Raw genomic sequence first — 24,917 nt, 5'->3', positions numbered from 1 at the left:
AATTCGGGCCGGGTCGATTAAAACCAAATTTGATGGAACTTTGATTTTTTCTTCCAACAAACAGAATATAAATAAAATAAAGGGTTAAACACAAATAGACTAAGGTTGTGTTTGACGCGTAGCTTATTGGAGCTTATGGAAGCTTATTGAAGCTTGAACTTATGATTTTAATAAGCTCCAAGTCAAAAGCTTCGTTTGGTAGACAAAAAAAGTAGAGCTTATGAAAATCATAAGCTCTGAAAAAATAAGCTACTTGTAGTAGCTTATGAAAAAAAATAGAGCTTATGAACTGAAAAATAAGCTCCAGCTAGTTTACCAAACATTTATAAAAAAATAATAAGCTCCAGCTATCAGCTTCAAAAATAAGCTCCTGCTCAAGCTCCTGCTCATAAGCTCCAGCTACTTTCGTCCAAACACACCCTATATACTTTTTTAAATATTCTGATAGACGATATACCCATTTTTGTCTTACTGTCGGCTATATACTTTCGAAAATTGTCCTCATGTCAACAATTAATTATCAATTATCAGTTACCTGTACAACTCGTCAAAATAATTACGTGTATTTTTTGTTTTTTTAAAAGTGACGTGCACTAAATATAGTTTCTCTTTTATTCTAATGTAAGCTAATAATTTCAACTTTGTTCCAATGTAAACTATAAATATGATGACACGTCATCAACATTTTTGGTTGAAGGTTAAAAAAATATAATCGTTTATATGAGTACACTTTTAAAACTATATAGCAAACAAGAAAGAATGAGTATATAGCCTATATCGAAACATTTGAGAAAATATATAGTCTATTTGTAGCTTTAACTCAGAATAAAATTAATCAAAACATGAAGGAAGCTGGTTAGATCAACAATGAAATGTAAATCTTACTCTAAAACAAACACTACCATTTGACATAGGTGGGTTGTGATCCCAAATGTAACATTGATATTTTTTTTTTTTTTTAAAGCAAAACATTTGATTAACGAAATTGATACACTACCATGTACAAATGGGCCGTGAAGTGTACTAGCGGGTTAGCCCAATAAACTACCAAGATTATGACTAAATGAACTATAAGATATAATACTACAATTACAATAATTCTATGAAGGTTGGGTATGAATTGTATCTTCAGTAGTTTGACCGATGCCAACTCTTTGAATGTTCGAAGATGTGTAGGACGATGGGTTGATCAACCACTGATGTCATTCGATACATGTCTTTTTGAGCCTTTTAGAAATCCATTCGTAACTTTGAGTTTGAATATCCAAGATAATCCTATTAGGTGACCATTCTTTGTTCGAGAAGACTTTCCTATTTATGTTTCTCCATATCGTGTAACCGCACATCCATTTGGTAGCTTGCCATATGTTTTCTCTGTCGAGGTATTTACCACACTTTGATCTTCGACGAATGCTTCTTCAATATTAGATATGTTTATTGAGTTGAAATTCCACCATTTTAGTAACAAATAACATATAAGTTGAACTTTTAGACACAAAATCATTATGTGCTCCACTGTTTCGACGTCGGTATCACATAGTGGACATAAAAGGGTGTTTAAGTCAATGCCTCGCTTGTCAAGTTCTGATCGAGTAGGTATCTTAATTCTTACACATGATAGCACGCCATATGAATATATCAATCTTTTGAGGTAGTGATTTGTTGTGCAATGTCTCCACATCAGAAGCAGCACCAGCCAATTTCTTATCATAGATAGTCTACCATGTAACGGGCTACATGCCCATGCTAGCTTAGGGTTATGTCTTTATTTACATTGTACGCAACATTCTGGCAGATATGCAATATACAATTTACTATGTGTTAACACCTCTAAATGAATTAATGTATTGCTAAAAGCTTGATTCGATCCAATAATGTCATCGTATTAAAATTAGGCAAGAAGTAAAGAGACAAATTTTACAATTAGCTATCGTTAAAAGGCCAAATGGTGAGTAGTATGATTAGATATAGTTGAGTTACAACTAATAAGCGATCGTCTTCTGTGTAATGAAGAAGTATAGCAAAAATGAAATCCGTGTTATATATATAATTGTTTCTTTTTCATATATACATCCTTTAGATTCATATAAAAACGAAATTCAAAGGGAAATTATTTTACAACATCATCATAAAGATGATGAAACAAGATATAAAAAACGGTTTCAATGGATATATACAATGCCCATTTGTTGCACCTTTTATTTATTACAATAATAACTTTTGTACAAAATTATTTAAAAGAAACACCCTGCCACAATGAGGGTTGATACAATGACTCCAACAGCCGAGGCCTTGAACGATGGAGCTTCAGCGGCCGCTGGATCAGCACCGCTAGTTGCACCACCTCCTGATGTTGGGGCACCGGCAGCTCCTGCATCGGGAGACCCTGCAGGGGATCCAGCAATAACTCCTGCCGCATCAGATGCGGCATTACCAGCCGCACCTGCAGCGTCAGAGGCAGCTCCACCAGCTGTGTCAGCAGCCGAGACATATGCAACCATGGCGGCAAAGATAAGTGCCAGAACAACGAATCGGTTGATGGCCATTTTTATTTGTTTTTATTTGAATCGAGTAGAAGATGTTTTTTATTTATTTCTTTATTTATTCGTATTGCAATGAAGTTGAAACCAAATACAATGTAGGATTAATATAGTGGAAAAGGTTGCAAATGTTTGTCATTGAACGTTTAATTCGGTCATTTTAATGGTTCTTTATTTGTGCAAGTCGCTAAACCACTCAAAAGTTTAAACGTACAACGAGATATATGCAAAAAGAATTACACACACATTAGAAGTTTGTGGTTCCCTTTTTTATGGTGTATTTTGAGTTATCCATGGAAATATAATAGAATTTTAACCACACTTATATTTGCGGTGAATTCACAGTTGAAATTACGTAGTATAATCAATATAATAGCAAAAATTGTTTTAATCGTGATTACAATGAAAAAACGGTACTAAAAAGCTTATGGCCTAGCGATAACAAGTGAACCCATCAACATTCAGGTCGTAAATTTGAGTCTCGTTGTAGAAAGAAAAAAAAAAAACGTGTATTTGATGTTCAAATAAATAAATAAATATATAAATAAACAATGAAAGAACTGTGGTAAAATTTAAGTAGTAAAAATACAGTTAGTGTTTTTTATAACAAGAAATGACAACTTTAATGAGGTGTGCAATTTCATTATATAGTGATCATCATTCTTCATGACAACTTTAAGAAATATGTCCGTGGAGGTTTTTGCGGCATTCGACGAAATGATGACACTCTTGGCTGAGGAGAATGTTTCGGGTGATAAATCCGCCGATGTGTTATCTTATAACTTATAAGATGGAGAAGTGGTCTGAGAAGAACACTTTGAAATAGACGGTTGATGGTAAGTTGAAAAAGACGGAACGTAAAGGTCGATTTCACGTGGTTCATTTGGTTTGGCTCCCGTTTCTATCGGGTAATTTCTGCTTAGTATTGTATAGTTTTGTATTAAGATTGTTCAGGTTATTAAGCAAGGCTTGTTTATAAACTAGATAAGTATCCGATCGCGCGTTGCGGCGGTTACATTTGGGTAGACGTTGGTTCTGTATCGTAATAGCTAATGATGTTATACGCAAAATGGAAATTACATAACTTATATTATATGATCATATGAGGGCAAGCCACTACATACAAAATCGAACATTGATTATGGAGAAAAAAAAAAAACATTGATTATGAGAATATGTTAGGCACATATTGCTTCAGGCTACATAATATTGCTTCAGCCTACATACAGAAAATCAGTGACAAAGTTTGTTGCTTCAGCCTACATACAGAAATCAATGACAAAGTTTGTTAGGTGTGACGACCCGGAAATTTCTGACCAAATTTAAACTTAATTTTTATATGTTTCCGACACGATAAGTAAAATCTGTAATATTGATTCTCAAAATTTTTGAACTAATGTTATATATTCAGTTAAAATTTGACTATTGACCGACGATTCACGAACATCTATTTGTATATATATATATATATATATATATATATATATATATATATATATATATATATATATACAATAAGTTGGAATATTAAGTTATTAAGTATTCATAAATAACTTGCAATGCGTATTTAAAAACTGATTTAAGTATATTAAATAAAGATATATACATATATATAATTTTAAGTTATTTAGTAAACGATAGTAACATTCGTTTATTGATTAGATTGATATTTAGATAAGTTAACTAAAACGTTTAAGATGAACAAGTAAAACACTATTTGTTACAGTAAAACACTATTTGTTACAGCAAAACACTATTTGTTACAGTAAAACACTATTTGCTACAGTAAAAATGACTTTGCTACAGTAAAACACTATTTGCTACAGTAAAAACGACTTTGCTACAGTAAATATTATTTGCTGCAGTAAACACTATTTGCTACAGTGAATAATATGTCGACAAACAAGAAAACAAAACATATTGGGTGCGTACCAGCTGGCCAAGCGATCGCATGGCAAATGGGCATGAAACCCATGCGATTGCATGGGGATCAATCTCAGCAAACATCTATAAAGCTCGCACATTTCTGCTTCGACACACACACACACATAAATTCCTCTGTATTATTATTATTATTATTATTATTATTATTATTATTATTATTATTATTATTATTATTATTATGATTATTATTATTAAGATTAATAGTATTATTAATCTTATTATTATTATCAGTAGTATTAATATTATTATTATTAGTATTATACATAAAATACTACGACGAAGTACTGCTCAAATGATTTCAAACCGAGTTTTCAAATGAGTCAAAGCTAAGGAAACTATGGGTTATAGCTATGGAGGTTATGGGTAATGTCCATGGGTATTGTTCGCAAGTCAAACCTAGTGTTTATCATCTCTGTTGCGTCTACGTACTTTCCTACAATATTGAATCACAATATTGATACGTGAGCATAATAGTGTATCCAGGTCCAGTGCTCGAGTATATATGTTTATACATGCTTGTATGCTTTAATTTTGTCGTCAGATAGTTTATGATGATTCACGAATTTGATACATATGGTACTGATATAAAGTATATGATATGCATGTCGTTGGAAAACTATCGAAAAATTAATAACTTTTCATTTAGAAATCGCGTGATTTCGATGAACGGATTAAAAGATATGGTCAACTGAATTATGTTTGACGTTAATTGAAATTGTGTTTGAAACTGTAAACTAATATTTAAACAACTTGTCTATGAGATTGATAAATTGGATTTTTAGATATTACTAATCGAATAAATGAATTTCTATATAAGGCACGTCTCGTTTTGTTGAACAATTGTCAAAGTTGACCGTTTTATCATGTTTTAAAGCTTTATAAACACTATAATCTGATTCTACAAGTATTAGAAAAACTATGTGAAATAATAAAATATTTTCTATTGCCATGATAGTTCAAATATAATATAACTCCTGAAATAAGTAATATTTTGAGTTTGATAAACTATAAATTCGTTCAATTATCAAGACTTATACTATGTTAATAAACATGTATAGATTTAAAGATCATATTAGGTCAGGTTGACTTTTGAGATGACTTTTGTTAACTTTTGCATGTCGGTCTCGAGCATTAGGATTGTGATACACTATGACCTGACCTAGCTTGTTAGACATGTATTGACCAACATATGTTCTCTAGGTTGAGATCTATGGTTATTTTGCATTCCAAGTTTTGGTCACATTTCAGTGAATGACCTTATGTGCTGCTAAGGTGAGTTTCATATGTCCCTTTTTAATTGCTTTTGTAATCTATATTTTTGGGCTGAGAATACATGCACTTTATTTTAAACACAATGGATACAAGTACATACTTAAATTCTACACTGAGTTTGAACCGAAAATCCCTTAGCTTTGGTAACTAGTAGCTGCCGGTTATAAGAACTGGTGGGCGTGAATAGTTGTATATGGATCCATAGGGCTTGACATCCCCGTCTGTTCCAGGTATAGAAACCCTAGCCTGAACTATAAAACAGACGTATACTATTTGAGGTTAGTACACGTTGGATTGCGTGTATTGTACATGTTGGTTGCATGTATGTTAAAACAGGGGTACTTATTATAACGTTAAAGTTTAGTTACCAGGGTGCTCTGTTACGTAGAATCTTTTGATAAACGTTTCGGATGAAACAACTGAAATCTTGTGATCCACCTTTATATACAGATTATGCGCAACATTAAAACTATGAACTCACCAACCTTTGTGTTGACACTTTTAAGCATGTTTATTCTCAGGTTCCTAGAAGTCTTCTGTTGTTTGCTTATACGTTATACAAGCTATGTGCATGGAGTCATACATGCTTTATTCGAGAAAACTTTGCATTCACAAAATCATCACCATGTATCTTATTTTGACTGCATTGTCAACAGATGTAGTATTGTAAACTATTATTTACGGTGATTGTCTATATGTAGAAATCATCAGATGTCAAAGACCTTGGAATTAGATATTCATTTATGGTGTGCCTTTTCAAAAGAATGCAATGTTTATAAAACGTATCATATAGAGGTCAAAACCTTACTATGAAATCAATGAATGATGTATTCGTCCAAATGGAGTTGGACGGGTCATCACAGTTGGTATCAGAGCTTGAGGTCATATAGAACCAGAATTTGCATTAGTGTATTTAACTGGTAATTGTTAGGATGCATTAGTGAATCTGGACTATGACCATATCTGTTTTTACCGAGTTTTACTTATTATTTCTTGTCAGAAATTATATGCTTATTATTCTTAAGCCTAGACATGTTTCCTGCATTTATTGCATACATAGTGTGCAGACGAATTCGCATCTTAGCGTATCTATTACTGTAAACTTTGCTTGACATCTTCCGAAAATTCCTCCGTGATTTATGGAATTTTGGTATTATATATACATATGTAAATTATGTATTGAAGAGTACCAATCTAAATTCTATAATCTATTTCATACCAAAAATCATCTCCCTAATTATACAAGATGGATCCCGTATCTAAATCAAATCCCTTAAACTCAGACAGCTATTCCGATATGGATATTCACCTGAACTCCGAAGACAGTGTAACCGGAATGGATCAACCAATCAGCCATCACCTATTCTGGATGAATTGGGGATGGGTTCGTAGCCTACTTAGTCATTGGAGACAAGAAGAAGGTGATCCCTTCTATCCACCACATTCCACTCTTGGCGAAGAACCTGAAGCACTTACCCGCGAACCTGTTCGTAATACCATTTTCTCTCTCATCTCCAGAGTATTTCGTCATGATTTTATTCTATCTCAAATTCTGGATCTTATTCATCCGCTCGTCCGAACCGCCAATCATCCCGGTGTAGTATAAGAAGTCAACGAGCTTCGCGCTCGGGTAGTGGCATTGGAGAATATGGTGCAAAGATTACAAGCACCAGCAGCATCACCAGCATCAACAGTACCACTATCATCAACACCAACAGTGTCATTACCACCCCCAACAACAACATCCGCATCCCACACCTCAACATCACAATCTGTACCTCGAACATCAACGTCATACGCACCATAGATACCAAGGAATACCAACAACAACAAACGATGAAGTATTGATTCATAACTTCATCGAAGAAATATTCTGCAGAGAATATGTAGTTTCTAAAAGTTTTAGAGATTACTTATTCTAGTTCTAATTGTAAACCAGATGAGTGAGAGAATAGAAATGATGAAATAAAACCCTGATCGGAATGATGCACGATTTACAAGCTAGATCTGTTTTACCAGCAGCATCAACAGTACCGTCAGCATCACCAGCACCGTCAGTACCGTCAGCATCGTCAGCATTAGCATCATCTACAATATCACAAGCTCCGCCAGATCCATAATCACCGCAAACATCATCACTAATCAACAACGCGTATATTATATCAACGAGTTATGAAGTATTAACTCATTCCCTCTGAAGAAATTATATGTATATTTTATATATATATGAATTTTGAGATCAAAATAAATCTTTTCGTACTAAGCTATTACGTGTGAATCTTAACTACTCGGTTAGTTCATGTTATTAATATGATATGATGTACATCCTTTGTTAATGACTTAACAATCATTAACTATAATCTCTGCTTCAACTTAATAGATTCCATTTCATAATAAATCAAGTGTATTATTCAAATACATGTTTGATTTTACACTTTCATTTTCGATGTACTTGAAACTTTCCAGAAAACATCATTCGTACCTTGCGAAGTTAGCAAGAGTTTCATAAGCACCAACATGATTCACTGAGGAAATATCAATAAAACTGAATAACGAAGTATTGATTACTCCGTGAAGTTTATGAAATCTTTAATGTTTTAGAGATTATTCATTTCTAATCCAGTCAAAAATCAAATGAGCTTAATATGATATTAACTCATTAAATCTGTATTACATCTGAAGAAAATATACATACATATATTTTCATAAAGACTATAATAAAATTCTCTGGTACAAAATATTACTTGTGAAACTTTTAATGGGTAGGTAATACCCGAGAGATATATAAATTCACAATCAATATGTTGCATTCTTCGATTCTGATTCAGCAAATCATCAACTATACTCACTACTTTCACAACGATATACATTCTTTCCTAGAAATCAAAACAACCATTCGCATCTAAATTTGATTACATATTCTGATTTTGAAAAATCAGAATCCAAGCCAAGATTTAACAGAAAACATCACTCTTAGATTCTTACATCTTTCAAATGTCATACTTTGAATTCGAAACTGTACTAGAACATCATATGTATACATATATGATGTGCAGCGGGGTGTATATAAAATAGTTATTATTTTACTAGAAAAATACTATTAAATATGATACAATTTTACACAAGATATTTATTTATTTATAGAATGGATATACTTAAACCTTGCTACAACACTTATAGGCAGTGTACCTAATCGTACAGTAGTGTAGTTTTTAGTAAGTCCGGTTCGTTCCACAGGGAAATCTTTAAACAAAGCTCAACGCTATATTAGTTTACTTTTATAAAAATACAAATATATATATATAAGTAATATTATTATTATAAAGGGGGTTTTTACCGTTTAATGACCGGTTTGTCGATTTTAAAACTTTAGTCGCAGTTAAAACCTAATGTAAAATATAAAATACAAGACTTAAATTAAAGCGTAAAGTAAATAACGATAATGAAATTGCGAATAATAAAAATGCGATGAAATTAAATTGCGATAATTAAAAAGTACGATAATTAAAAGTGCGATAAAATAAAATAACAATAAATAAAAGTGCGATAATTAGAAGTGCAATTAAATATAAAATAAAGGAAATTAAATATGAAATAAAAGAATTATGCTTATTTAAACTTCCGTAATCATGATGTTTGACGTGTTGATTTTAGTTTTATGCCCATGGGTTAATTGTCCTTTGTCCTGGATTATTCAATATGTCCGTATGGTTTTTGTCCATAACAGTCCATCAGTCATAAATATAAATTGCAAGTGTCCTTGTCAAATTATTATTATACCCGAAGATAAATATTCCAACTAATTGGGGATTCGAATTGTAACAAGGTTTTAATACTTTGTTTAATGAATACACCAGGTTATCGACTGCGTGTAAACCAAGGTTTTACTACTTTGTTAACAATTACACCAATTACCCTTGAATGTAATTTCACCCCTGTTTTAATTATTCTAGTGGCTATTAATCCATTCCCGTGTCCGGTTAAATGAACGATTATTCGTACATATAAATACCCCGCCCATCGTGTCCGATCGAGTGTATATGGTAATTTATAGGGACGCCCAATTGTAAATCTTTATATTAACATTAACAAACTTTCATTTAGTTAAACAAATATAAAGCCCATTAATAGTCCATAGTCTAGTTTCCACAAGTGTCGTTCTTTTGTCCAAACCCCAATTATGGTACAAAGCCCAATTACCCAATTTTAGTAATTAGCCCAACATCATGATTACTTCGTTTTAAACAAGCATAATAATAACTTAGCTACGAGACATTAATATAAAAAGGTTGAACATAACTTACAATGATTAAAAATAGCGTAGCGTTACACGGACAGAATTTCGACTTACACCCTTACAACATTCGCTAACATACCCTTATTATTAGAATTATAATTAAAATTAAAATATAAATTATAAATATAAATATATTTACGTTGAAGAGGAAGAGAAAAAGGATGTTTAAAACTCGGCACAAAACTGGCTTTTTATAGGACCTGACCAGCAATCTCACACCATGCGACTCGCATGGTTTTGTGCCTCTGGCCATGCGAGTCGCATGGCCACCCTGGATTCAGCCAACTACTTTTGTTTTCTTCTTGCCGACGTAATATAATAATAATAATATATATAATATATAATTATATATAATTATATATATATTATATTATATTCTTGTGCATAGTAGACTAGATATTTTTGGTCCGTTGCGTCGGGCGTTTCTTCTTGGCTCAGGTCCCGGTTCCGGATTTTCGGACGTCCTCGCGTATTATTTTAAATCGCGTACTTTGCGTTCCGCAACTTGTACTCTTGTCATTTTGAGACGTTCCTCATCAATATTTTGAACCTTTTTAGTTGTATCTTGTACTTTATAGCTCTTTGGACCTTTTTGTCTACAATTTGTCGAATCTGCCTTTTGTCTTCACTTTTAATATTTAAACGAATATCTCTTGTAAATAGAACAATTGCAACTAAAAGCTTGTCTTTCTTGAGGAATAATGCTATGAAATATATGTTCGTTTTTAGCATTATCAAATATTCCCACACTTGAGCGTTGCTTGTCCTCAAGCAATATTGTCTTGAAATACTAGAATCACTTCTTTATTCTTCACACTTTGTACATCAGTGATTTCTATACGGCGGTATAAACAATGGTAGTAACGATATGGTTTACAGTCTCACATGACTATAAAAATTTAGATCCATTAAGGAAATTGGATCTTTATGAAAACATTTGATCTTTTGAAAATTAAATCTAGTTTTTCCCCTAGATAAGTTTTCCGGAATAACCCTTTACCGGTGTTTGCAAAATATTTTTGTGGGTTTGGTGGGTTTCAGATTTGAAAATTTTAGCTCAAAACTTGCGGTTTTGTGTCACCCACTTGCTAACCTTGTATTTGGAAAGCAACACGTCCAGTTTACTTGTTCCGTATATTACCTTTCGGCAAACTACCGTCCGGTTGTAAAGGAAAGCGTTGAACAAGCAACTGTTTAAGGCAATGTCCCGTGACATGCTTTTGATTATGGTTTATAACGTGTCGGACGCAATTACTATCCTTGGTAGGAGCAATAGTAAAGCTCACCCTTATAATTTTTCGGTCTGGCACAAGGTCCTGTCTTTGACCATGTTATGCAACCACTGTTCTTACGGTTGACACCCGATTTAGTTCAGGTGACCTAATGAATTCCAGGTGAATTCCTAGGATTTTACGTTCAATGGTAATGAACGCATTGAAAATAGGGTTTTCAGAAAACAAATCGGTTTGTATTTTTGATCAAAATATTTTCTCGTTTCAGCTCGAGTTTTAGATATCATTGAATTCCATGAGTTTGAATTCTCAATCTTTACGGTCAATCTCTAGGATTGAGTAATATCAGTCTTAAAAGCTGATTTTTAATCTTTAAGGAGATTATCCTTTCTGGGGATCTGATTCATTAGTCTTATCCAGCTAATTTGCATGGTGCCCCCCCATTGTACGAGATAAATCCTTCTCATGGTTAGGATAAATCTGACCACTTGGCGACCCTGTTTGATGCTGAGGTCCGTGGATTTCCTGCTGATTTTAGTGATGACTTTTCTAGATTTTTCGTCAACCTACAGCTGGTCTGAACGACAACTTCATGACCTAAATCAAGAAGCGCGTGTCTTTTTCGGAAGACTTTACTTCCTTTTAGTGATGGAATTGATTCATCGTGTAGATCCATCTCTTCTTTTCTTTCATTGGGTAAAACAGTTTAGCTTAGTCCAAAGCAAAAGTATTTTCAGTTATTTGTTACAAATATATGTGGCATATGTTTAAAATAACTTGGTAAATTTTCCCACACTTGGCTTTTTATTTTTCTTTTTATCGTCCTCTATTCCATTTTTAAATGAATTTTAACATTTTAGTTTGTTTCTCAATTTATGTCCTTTCCGAGGTAACAATAATTTCGGTGTTAAAACCTAGTTTTATCGTTCATAAATATGTATAAACATGATTTGAATTCATTTAATTGAAAATTTTGAAAAATTTTACTAGAATTGGGTAGTCAGTATATAAGACTAGGGCTGTTCTTTTTTTATCAGAGAGCACTAGATTCTAATACAACTACTGCTTTACTAGTATTTTTAATGGTAACCAAGTGTTTAATATTAAAATTTTAAAATCCGAAAGAATTTAACCCCCTTCCCACACTTAAGATCTTGCAATGCCCTCATTTGCAAGAAATCAGTAACAATTTAAATTATTGAGGGTGATTTGTGTGAAAATTATTAAATTTTTACCAAAGTTTCCTAATATATTGGCGTTTGTTTGCTGAATGATAAATGGTGCACGTCATTTGTTCATTCCGTCTTGTTGTTATTTCACATACATTTTGCATCATTGTCGTCAAAATTACTTGCTTTTGCTGAACTTAATGCCAGTCTTTGAAAACGCGTTGTTTCACCCTGTTTTGTGCATAAAAATAGAATACATACAATACAAATATAATCATACATGAAATTTGAAATGGAACTTTGGCATCCCACTTTCAAACTATAAGAAAAATATTAGTACACAATAATAATAGAAATATCAAACATTACATAAACGTAATAGAAATGTTAAGTGTTTAAAATAATAAAAAATAAAAATTACCAACTTATCTCTACTGATCAGGAGGTGGGTTAGGAGGAAAATTAGGATATGGATCCCAATTCATGTTCGCGTCCGGGTTCCATGGCTGATTATAGGTGTACTGGTATGCTGCGTCATAATCATATGAATCATAGGGTGGTCTCATCTCTGGCTGATGTGCGGGATAGTATGCGGGTCGGGTCGGATAATACATCTCACCAGGCTGCAACTGGCTTATAATTTGGCGTTGATGATAATCCCATCGGCCATGCTCTCGTTGCCGGGAATGCTCGTAGTCATTCCGGCGTTGCCATGCCTCGTACTGCATATGCCTATCATAGTTCGTCATGTATTCATCCTCCATACGAATACCTAAATCAAGAGCAGTCTCCCGAACAACTCCTATAATGTTGTTCGCCTCCTCCATCTCGTCATCCGAACCTCTCTCTACCTGTCGCTGAGGTCCCTCGTATCGATATACCCGACCACGTCTCATCAATAATACCCTTGCACCGTGATAAAGGTTTGAACTTATAGTTTCACCTCCGTCCTCTATTTCGTTCATTGGACCCCCTTGGTGCTTATCTACACCTAAATACTCTCCAATGAGAGTAATGAAAATACCACCACCTATAATACTCCCCGATTTCATCCCCGAAACTACATTAGCGAGATAATAACCAACACAATAGGGAATGTTAACGAAACTCCTCGGGTCTCTAATACACTTGAGGTAGAACAAATCATTTACGGTCAATTTCTCCTTATTCCTACCCCTTTGTGTAATTGTGTTTGCTAAGAATCTATGAATCACCCGGAGTTCAGCTCTGTCTATATCTAAGTATGTATGATTTCCACTGGCGTGAAATTCATTAAAGTGGGACATACGCCTCCAGACAGCGTTAATATCAAATTCCCTATCTACCCTTTCTCCTTGGGCAATCAGGCTATTACAGTCGGGGCTCAAAAGTTCAGCAGGGGTGTAAATCTGTAAGGCCCTTGCTAAATCTATCATGGACATTCTGTACATTCGTCCACCTAACAGAAACCTAATAAAGCTTCTATCATCTATCCTCCTAACATCACTGTTTAACTTAATAGTACTAAGTAATTCTATACACCATTCCCTATATATGGTTCTACGAATGGAAAATAGGCGCATCCAATCGTTAAACTGAGAATTACCATACCTTTGCACCAATAATTGCCGAATCGGTTCGGCAAGGTCAACTGTTTCCAAAGGTACCCAGTCAATTGCCCTTGGCATTTCAACAACCTTAAAGTAGAGAATGTGCATGTTCTTTTGATAATCTGGATACTCTATCCAACATCTATCAAATCTCAGATTTGGGTGTAACTGATCTTCATTAATGTCTAAACTCAGAATCCTTTGATGTGGAGCGAATTGACGAAACTGATTCACGAATAATTGATCTTGATCGTGATAAGGAATATGTTGCTCCTCCTGTTCTTCTTCTTCTTGTTGCATATGTTGTTCCTGCTCATGAAACATTTCCGGTTCGGGCTCTGGTTGCCTGGACGATGATGCTCCTGAACCTCCAGTATCGGCTTTCTGCAAAACACATTAAACACAAAATTTGTGCATCCAAATATGCATTAGTGTTAGCAAAATAATAACTTGAAACAATTATGATGACCTGTTCAATTCATAACACATTTTATACACATTTTCTTAACAATAACAATTCTACACTTTTACATACGAAAATGTGTACAATGTTTTATCACATTTAAACTCTTAAACATGTCAACAATAATCATTATAGCAATTAAACACTTGTTACATGGCATTCAAATCAAACTAGTGTTCATTTTCATATTTTTGTCAAGTCTACACTTTGTCAAATAAGCCTATACGAAAAATGTACATCAAGTTCATAAGCATTTATCTCAAATAACATGCCAAAATAATCACTACTAGCAATGAAACAAGTTTCAAATAGCCTTTATATCAAATTATCCAAGTTCATGAATTTTTGGACTTAAAAAGTCCACTTTAATTCTCAAAAACATGTTTAGGCTCAAAGTTTGGATCAATTAACTACCTAAACATGTTACACTACTTAATTTAGTAACAATTCATGACAAAAATCGGCCATAACCTGTTTATATCAAAAAGCCCCAAATTGCTCAAGAACACAAACCCTAGATTCTTAAAAATTTGAAGTTTTTAGCTTCAATTCATGTTAAATAGCTTCTATCTAGGATATACATGCATAATATAACAACAATTTAGCTCTAATTACACCTGAATTTAACAAAATCAAAATATAAATTTTCTAGCTCAAGAACACAAAAATTCGAATTTAAAGAGATTAGGGGTGAAATCTTTACCTTTCTCCTGAAGGGGTTGAGACTACTGAATCTAGGCATGATTATTGTGAAGTTTTGCAAGAAATTTGGTGAAAATTGGTGAAAAATTGAGAGGGTTTTGGAGATGGTTCGTGTATATGTGTGTGTAATGTGAGAGACAGAGCAGCTCGCTGGAAGTTTTGATCCTGTCCAGTATTTTATGGCCATGCGAGTCGCATGGCCTTCTGCCCATCCCCATGCGACTCGCATGGGGGTCAATTCCCAGGTATTTTTTTTTTTTTTTTTTTTTTTTTTTTTTTTTTTTTTTTTATAAATAAACCTTAAACTTTTTAGAACATAAAATTTAATAAAATTTTAAAAATTTTGTTTCTTTTTAAGACGAGGTCGTTTCGGGACTATGCCCTAGTCCGTCCCTCGACAAAATTTTAAAATTTGTCTTTTTGTAGCGATTGTTTTAAAAGCTAAGATTTTTGGGTTTTTTAATGTTTTTGGCATACTTTAAATCAATAAGATTAAAAATAATGATAATAAAAGTTCTCGTCCCTCCCTCGGGTAAAGCAATTTCGGTTCAAAGACCTAGTCTTCAACTTACGACGAATTTTAAAAATCATATTCTTAACTTAACGAGATAAAGTAAATTTTTTTGTTTTTAAATTCACACAACTTAAATATAGAATTCAAAATTAATATTAAAAATTCACACCAAACTTAAAATTTGAAATGCATAAAATTAAAAATTAATATTTTAAAAATTAAAAATTCACACCAAACTTAATTTAAAAATTTATAAATTCATATCAAACTTATATTAATTTTTCAAATATTTACAATTTTAAATATATTGTTTTTACAAAGTTTACAATATTAATTTAAGATTTAAATATTAATTTTAAAAACATGGTAAAAATAAATTTAAAAATCTTTTTGTCTTTTTATCCCACTTTAATCAATCAAATATTATCAAAAATATGCGCCCCTCTTTTCGGTAAAGTAATTTCGGTTCCAAGACCTAATTTAACTCATGACGAATTTTTGAAATATTTTGGGTTGATTGATTAAAGATATTTATACCTTAAGAATAAACGTTAAATTTCGCAGTGATGTAATAAATTTATGAACGATATCAATAATTTCGGTCGCCAAACCTAATTTTATTTAATACCAATTTAATACTTTTTAGCGAACAAATTAGCGTTTATTATCAAAAGGTTAAAAATAAAAATAAAAAAAATAAAAACTGTACAGACATACCTGTGAAATAGATTTCTTAGTTATATGATCTATTATATTCATAAGATAGTCGGTTTAATTGGTCTTCCATGGCTGCATAGGCGTAACCTCGAGCATTCATTGTCTTTTCTTCTAAACATATGAACGGTCCGTCTCTGCATAAAGTAACAAATTCGGTATTTGAATAGGTTTGATTATTTGAACATTTACCTCCATGTGACCATTTTCCGCATTTGTGACATTTTTCTAGGTGTCGTGCTCTTCTTTTTGCTGCGGATTTTGATTTTCCTTTACCAAATTGTAACTTATTATCTTCGCATCTGGATCCTTTTCTAACTCCGTCCATTCTTTCTCTGATTACTGATACTATTTCACTCGGGAGTATGTCATTATTACGTTTAGTGATCAAAGCGTGTAGCATTAGACCATGGTTTAGTTCACAGGCAGTCTTCATTTCGTAAAAACCTAAAAAAAATAAAAATTCAGAATGGGGGGAGAAGACTAGTTCTTTAGGGTCTGCTAGGGAAAGACCATACGTGTTCCATTTTCGAGAACTATACGAAAACAGACAATCTAACTCTAACAGAAATATATATTATCCTTTAAAGACTTGATTCTCCCCCCACTTAGTTAGCTGTGGTGTCGAAATTGTGATTAACTTCGTTGTCGACTTCCATCGGACCATGTATGTAATGTTTAACTCTGTGACCATTAACTTTAAATTCAATCCCATTTGAATTTATTAATTCTATCGTTCCGTATGGGAAAACTCTTTTGACTATGAATGGTCCAGACCATCTTGATTTCAATTTTCCAGGAAATAGCTTGAATCGTGAATTGAAAAGAAGAACTCTGTCTCCTTCTTTGAATTCTTTTGAACTTCTGATTCTTTTATCATGCCATTTCTTCGTTCTTTCTTTATAGATTAACGAATTTTCGTATGCTTCATGTCTTAATTCTTCTAATTCGTTTAGTTGACTTAATCGTAGACGTCCGGCTTCATGTAAATCAAGATTACATGTTTTCAAAGCCCAAAATGCTTTGTGTTCAATTTCTACTGGAAGATGACATGCTTTTCCATACACAAGTCTAAAAGGTGTGGTTCCAATTGGAGTTTTGTAGGCTGTTCTAAAAGCCCAGAGTGCATCCTCCAATTTAATGGACCATTCCTTCGGATTTGATCCTACGGTTTTCTCTAGAATACGTTTTAAAGCTCGGTTTGTATTTTCAACTTGTCCACTTGTTTGTGGATGATATGCGGTGGAGATTTTATGAGTTACTCCATATCTTTTAAGAACTTTCTCAAGTTGATTATTACAAAAATGAGTACCCCGATCACTTATTAAAGCTTTCGGTGTTCCAAACCTTGCAAAAATACGTTTTAAAAAGTTGACTACAACTCGTGCATCGTTAGTTGGGAGAGCTTGTGCTTCCGCCCATTTAGATACATAATCAATGGCTACGAGTATATATAAATTATTATGAGATTTTGGAAATGGACCCATAAAGTCAATACCCCAAATGTCAAATACTTCACATACTTGGATGACATTTTGTGGCATTTCATCACGTTGACTTATTTTTCCGGCCCTTTGACATGCATCACAGGATTTGCAAAGAAGGTGTGCGTCTTTGTAAATTGTAGGCCAATAGAATCCAGCTTCATAAACTTTTCTTGCTGTTAGTTGAGGCCCATAATGCCCTCCTGTTGGTCCTGTGTGACAATGGTTTAAAATTTTACTAGCTTCATCTCCAAATACACATCGGCGTATTATTCCATCGGGACAACTTTTAAACAGGTGTGGATCTTCCCAGAAATAGTGTTTTATATTACTGAAGAATTTCTTTCGTCTTTGGTACGATAATCCTTTTTCAAGGAATCCACAAACCAAGTAGTTTGCATAGTCTGCAAACCATGGGATTTCTTTATAATCTATCTTCAATAGATATTCATCAGGAAAGTTGTCTTGTATGGCCGATTCATTCAGAACTTCTAATTCGGGATTTTCAAGACGAGAAAGATGATCAGCGGCGAGATTTTCTGCTCCTTTTTTATCTCGGATTTCAATATCAAACTCTTGTAAGAGTAAGATCCAACGGATTAATCTTGGTTTAGCATCTTGTTTTGAAAATAGGTATCTAAGAGCAGAATGGTCGGTATAGACCACCGTTTTTGCTAGAACGAGATATGATCGAAATTTGTCAAAAGCAAAGACAATAGCAAGGAGTTCTTTTTCAGTAGTTGTATAGTTCGTTTGTGCTCCTTGTAATGTCTTACTAGCATAATATATAGGTTGAAATCGTTTTTCAATCCTTTGTCCTAAAACGGCTCCCATTGCAAAATCACTTGCATCGCACATTAGTTCAAATGGTAGATTCCAATTTGGTGTTATCATGATCGGCGCATTAGTGAGTTTTTCTTTAAGAATATTAAAAGATTTGATACATTCATCTGAAAAGATGAATGGCGCATCCTTTTCTAGGAGTTTATTCATAGGAGTGGCAATTTTTGAAAAATCTTTTATGAAACGTCGGTAAAAACCGGCATGCCCTAGAAAACTCCTAACTCCTCTAACATTGGTGGGATGTGGAAGTTTAGCAATTACATCTACTTTAGCTCTATCCACTTCAATTCCTTGTTTTGAAATTTTATGTCCAAGAACGATGCCTTCTTTAACCATGAAATGGCATTTCTCCCAATTAAGTACTAGATTTGATTTTTCGCATCTAATTAGCATTCGTTCCAGATTAACTAGACATGATTTAAATGTATCACCGAAGACTGAAAAGTCATCCATGAATACTTCCATGCATTCTTCTATCATGTCATGAAAAATCGCCATCATACACCTTTGAAAGGTTGCAGGGGCGTTACAAAGTCCAAATGGCATGCGTTTGTAAGCAAAAGTACCATAAGGGCACGTGAATGTGGTTTTCTCTTGGTCTTCGGGTGCTATTGGAATTTGAAAATATCCGGAAAATCCATCTAGAAAACAATAGTAACTATTTCCGGCTAATCTTTCCAACATTTGATCTATGAAAGGTAAGGGAAAGTGATCTTTTCTGGTGGCGTCATTTAATTTTCTATAATCAATACATACACGCCATCCTGTTACAGTCCTAGTAGGAATAAGCTCATTTTTCTCATTTGTAATGACAGTCATGCCACCCTTCTTCGGCACGCATTGAACTGGGCTTACCCATGGGCTATCAGAAATTGGATATATCAAACCTGCATCTAGTAGTTTAATAATCTCTTTTTTAACTACATCTTGCATATTAGGATTTAGTCTTCGTTGGCGTTGCACATACGTTTTATGACCTTCTTCCATAAGGATTTTATGTGTGCAATACGAAGGACTTATTCCTTTAATATCATGAATCTTCCATGCAATGGCTGGTTTATGAGCTTTCAACACAGAAATGAGTTGTGATTTCTCATTTTCAGTAAGAGAAGACGATATTATTACAGGTAATTCAGATTCACCATGTAAATAAGCGTATTCCAAATGGTTTGGAAGTGGCTTTAACTCTAATTTCGGAGGTTCTTCTATCGATGATTTATATCGATATCTGTCTTCTTCTTTTAGCATTTGAATTTCTTCTGTTGTTGGTTCATATCCATTAGCTATAAGTGTAGCTAACATTTCAGCTTCATCAATTGGTTCATTACCTTCTCCTAAAGAACATTCTCCCGTTCCTTGTAATTCTGGAAATTCTTCTAATAATTCTGCATGTGCATCTATAGTTTGAATATAATAACATGTATCATCTGCAGATTGTGGTTGTTGCATTGCTCTATCAACTGAAAAGGTAACACTCTCATCCTCTATACTTAGGGTCAGTTTCTTACCGAACACGTCTATCATTGCTTTAGCCGTGTTTAAGAATGGTCTTCCTAATATGAGAGGAACTTGAGAATCTTCTTCCATGTCCAAAACAACAAAATCTACTGGAAATACTAAAGTACCAACTTTAACTAGCATGTTTTCCATTATCCCTCTAGGATATTTTATTGATCTATCGGCTAGTTGTATGCTTATTCTGGTTGGTTTCAATTCTCCAAGGTCTAGTTTAGCGTATAGTGAATACGGCATTAGATTTATACTAGCACCTAAGTCTGCCAATGCTTCTATTGAACTAAGACTACCCAGAAAACATGGAATTGTGAAACTTCCTGGATCAGATAGTTTTTCTGGTATCTTATTCAACAGCACTGCTGAACAATTTGCATTCATAGTAACAGCCGAGAGTTCTTCCATTTTCTTTCTATTTGTGATTAGATCTTTCAAGAATTTAGCATATCTTGGCATTCCTGAAATCACATCAATGAAAGGAAGATTTACATTTATCTGTTTAAACATATCCAAGAATTTGGATTGCTCGGCTTCAAGTTTTTCTTTCTTCATTTTACTTGGATAAGGAAGTGGTGGTTGGTATGGTTTAACATAAGGTTTATCCTTAACTGTGTTATCTTCATTAACCTTTTCAACTACCGGTTCTTTTTCCTTATCTTGATCAGGTTGTGGTTCTTGTGGAGTAGGAATAGTTTTATCAGAAGTTACAGGTATTTCAGGTGGTTTAAGTGTTGTACCACTTCTTGTGGTAATAGCTTTAGCTGTTTCATTCCGGGGGTTAGCATTTGTATCACTAGGTAAACTTCCCGGTTTTCTTTCACCTATTAACCTTGCTAGGTTACTTACTTCTTGTTCCAGATTTTGAATAGAAGCTTGTTGATTTCTAAATGCTTGAGCATTTTGTTCATTGGTTTGTTTTTGAGATGTGAAAAACTGCGTTTGAGTTTCAACTAGCTTCGTCATCATATCTTCTAAATTCGGCTTTTTATCATCGGTTTGTTGTGGTGGTTTGTTTTGAAAATTCGGTCTTTGCTGATTATAAGTATTATTGGATACTTGTTGATTGCTAGGACCTTGTTGGTTGTTGTATGGAATATTTCGGTTATAATTCTGGTTTTGATTGTAAATCGGTCTTGGCGGTTGATAATTATTCTGATAATTATTTCCAGGCCTTTGGTTTATGTATGAAATATTCTCTCTTTGTTCCATTGTTAATTCAATACTTAGACAATCTTTTGTCAAATGTGGTCCTCCACACTGCTCACAACTAATTCGTATTGAGTGAATATCCTTAGTCATCTTTTCCATTCGTCTCTCCACAGCATCTATCTTTGCGGAAATGGAATCTAAGTCATGGCTAGAATCGGCTCTAGCTGCTTTAGATGATCTAATGATATCTTTTTCTTGGTGCCACTCATGTGAGTGGGAAGCAGTATTATCAATAATTTTGTAAGCATCAGTTTCGGTTTTCTTCATAATAGAACCACCAGCTGCTATATCTATGTCTTTTCTTGTAGTGATGTCGCATCCTCGGTAAAATATTTGTACTATTTAACAGGTGTCTAAACCATGTTGCGGACATCCTCTTAACAACTTTCCATATCTTGTCCACGCCTCATATAGAGTTTCATTTGGTTTCTGTGTGAACGTAACAATTTCTGCTTGAAGTCTTACGGCTTTAGATGCAGGAAAGAATTGTTTAAGAAATTTGTCAATTAAAACGTCCCATGTATCAATCGCCCCTTCAGGTAACGATTCCAACCAATCTTTGGCTTCTCCCTTTAAAGTCCAGGGAAATAACATGAGATATATCTGTTCATCCTCCACTTCTCGTATTTTAAATAGTGTGCAGATCCTATTAAAGGTACGTAGATGTTCATTTGGATCTTCCTTCGGCGCACCACTAAATTGGCATTGATTAGTCACCATGTGTAGAATTTGTCCTTTGATTTCATAATCTGGCGCATTAATGTCTGGATGAGTGATTGCGTGACCTTGGCCAGTGCGTTTAGCTCTCATTCGGTCTTCCATACTTAAAGGTTCCAGATTCTCCATAATTGAATTTGTGGAATCGGTATCACTAGATGATTCTGATTTAATGGTTCGTTCCTCAACAATCTCTGTTTGAATGATTTGTGGTTCCGGAGGAAAGTTTAGTGGTTCAGGATCTATGAACCGTTCCTGAATATTTTCTGGATTCTCAATTGTGAGGTTTGTTTCAAAAACTGGATTATCGGAAATTTGAACTGAAGTACTTGGTCGACTGGATGACGATTCTAAAGAAAAATCAACGGCGGTTATATTTGTTAAACGATGTCTTGATCGAGTTACAGGTGGTGAACGTACAAAAGGTGATGAACGTCTTGCTCGGTGCATTCACTGAATATTCTATTAGTTTTAAAAAGGAAAGAAAAATTATAATAAGTTATCCAATCAATAGACTTTTCTGATTTTGCCCACGTTTCGAATAGCCAAAAGATGCAGCAGAGGGGCAGGATTCGTTTGGTCTCAATATAATTGAGGACTGTTTGGCTCCAATAACCCGGTCCACGTACAAATCCAACTATTACTACGAACCAGAAAATTTTGATGTCTATCAATTTAACTACTCAAAATAAATTTTCGTAATTTTAAGAAATTTAGATAAGAAGTAGAATAAATTCTAAGTCCTAAAACTAGAATAGCGAGAAATAAGAAAGACAAAGAGTTCGTCGCAAAAGGTCGAAAAAGAAAAATGGTTGAAAAATAAAAGGTGACGGAAAAATAAAAGAAACTTATAAAAACTTAAAAATACTTAATTAATTTAACCTTATTACTACAACTAACTTAAAATTATAATCGCAAATTGAAATTACTAATTGGAATGATAATTGATACATAGTAAAAGGTCTAAAAATATTAAAGCTTACAAGAAAAACTAAATCCCAAATGGAAATAACTTAAAAAAGAAACTTAAAACGTAAAAAGGCGTCGCAAAATTCTAAAGCACCTAAATCTTAGTCTAAAGAAAAAGCACTTAAGGAATTCTACGGCAAAGCCTAAAAATTTAGGAGTAAAAATAACTATAGCAAAAACTAAGTTTAAAATTAAATATGAGCGAAAAATATAAATATTACGCTACAACGATTAAAAAGGGACAAAATATAAAAGTTATAAAAAGTTATAAAAATATTAGATTTTATAAAAATATTATTTTTATATTTTATAATAAAAGTATTAAGTAAATAAATAATAAAAGTAAATAAAAGTAAAAATAACTAAATAAATTAAACTTAATTATAATAATAATAATAGTATTAGGGTTTAGTTAATAATAATATAATATACCCCGTAATTAATGCGAAATTAGGGTTGGATGTGGCCCTGTCAGACCCTTCATGCGAGTCGCATGGTTTTAGTGGGGGGGTCATGCGAGTCGCATGACTGAACTGGACCAGTTCAACTGGACTGGTTTAAATGACGGGTCACGTATTATTTTATATTTAATTTCTTTTATTTTCTGTTTTAAATTTAAATAAAATATATATATATAATTAGAATAAAAACTTAAAAATAAACTTAAAATACTTTATAATTTTGTAAAAATAAAAGAAAAACTTAAAAATATACTTAAAATACTTTTTTTTTTTTTTCTAATTTTAAAAGCTTTTTTTTTTTAATTTTTTATATCTTTTTAATTTTTTAAACAAAAATATAAATTTTACAAAAACTAATTATAACTTAAAAATTAAAAATATGGCGTTTCGCTTCGGCGAATGTTAGTTCCCCGGCAGCGGCGCCAAAAATACTTGATGTGCAGCGGGGTGTATATAAAATAGTTATTATTTTACTAGAAAAATACTATTAAATATGATACAATTTTACACAAGATATTTATTTATTTATAGAATGGATATACTTAAACCTTGCTACAACACTTATAGGCAGTGTACCTAATCGTACAGTAGTGTAGTTTTTAGTAAGTCCGGTTCGTTCCACAGGGAAATCTTTAAACAAAGCTCAACGCTATATTAGTTTACTTTTATAAAAATACAAATATATATATATAAGTAATATTATTATTATAAAGGGGGTTTTTACCGTTTAATGACCGGTTTGTCGATTTTAAAACTTTAGTCGCAGTTAAAACCTAATGTAAAATATAAAATACAAGACTTAAATTAAAGCGTAAAGTAAATAACGATAATGAAATTGCGAATAATAAAAATGCGATGAAATTAAATTGCGATAATTAAAAAGTACGATAATTAAAAGTGCGATAAAATAAAATAACAATAAATAAAAGTGCGATAATTAGAAGTGCAATTAAATATAAAATAAAGGAAATTAAATATGAAATAAAAGAATTATGCTTATTTAAACTTCCGTAATCATGATGTTTGACGTGTTGATTTTAGTTTTATGCCCATGGGTTAATTGTCCTTTGTCCTGGATTATTCAATATGTCCGTCTGGTTTTTGTCCATAACAGTCCATCAGTCATAAATATAAATTACAAGTGTCCTTGTCAAATTATTATTATACCCGAAGATAAATATTCCAACTAATTGGGGATTCGAATTGTAACAAGGTTTTAATACTTTGTTTAATGAATACACCAGGTTATCGACTGCGTGTAAACCAAGGTTTTACTACTTTGTTAA

Source organism: Rutidosis leptorrhynchoides, chromosome 8 (genome assembly GCF_046630445.1).
Source record: "Rutidosis leptorrhynchoides isolate AG116_Rl617_1_P2 chromosome 8, CSIRO_AGI_Rlap_v1, whole genome shotgun sequence".
NCBI classification, from domain to species: domain Eukaryota; kingdom Viridiplantae; phylum Streptophyta; class Magnoliopsida; order Asterales; family Asteraceae; genus Rutidosis; species Rutidosis leptorrhynchoides.
The sequence above is the reverse complement of the archived record's forward strand: the minus strand, read 5'-3'. Positions refer to the sequence as shown.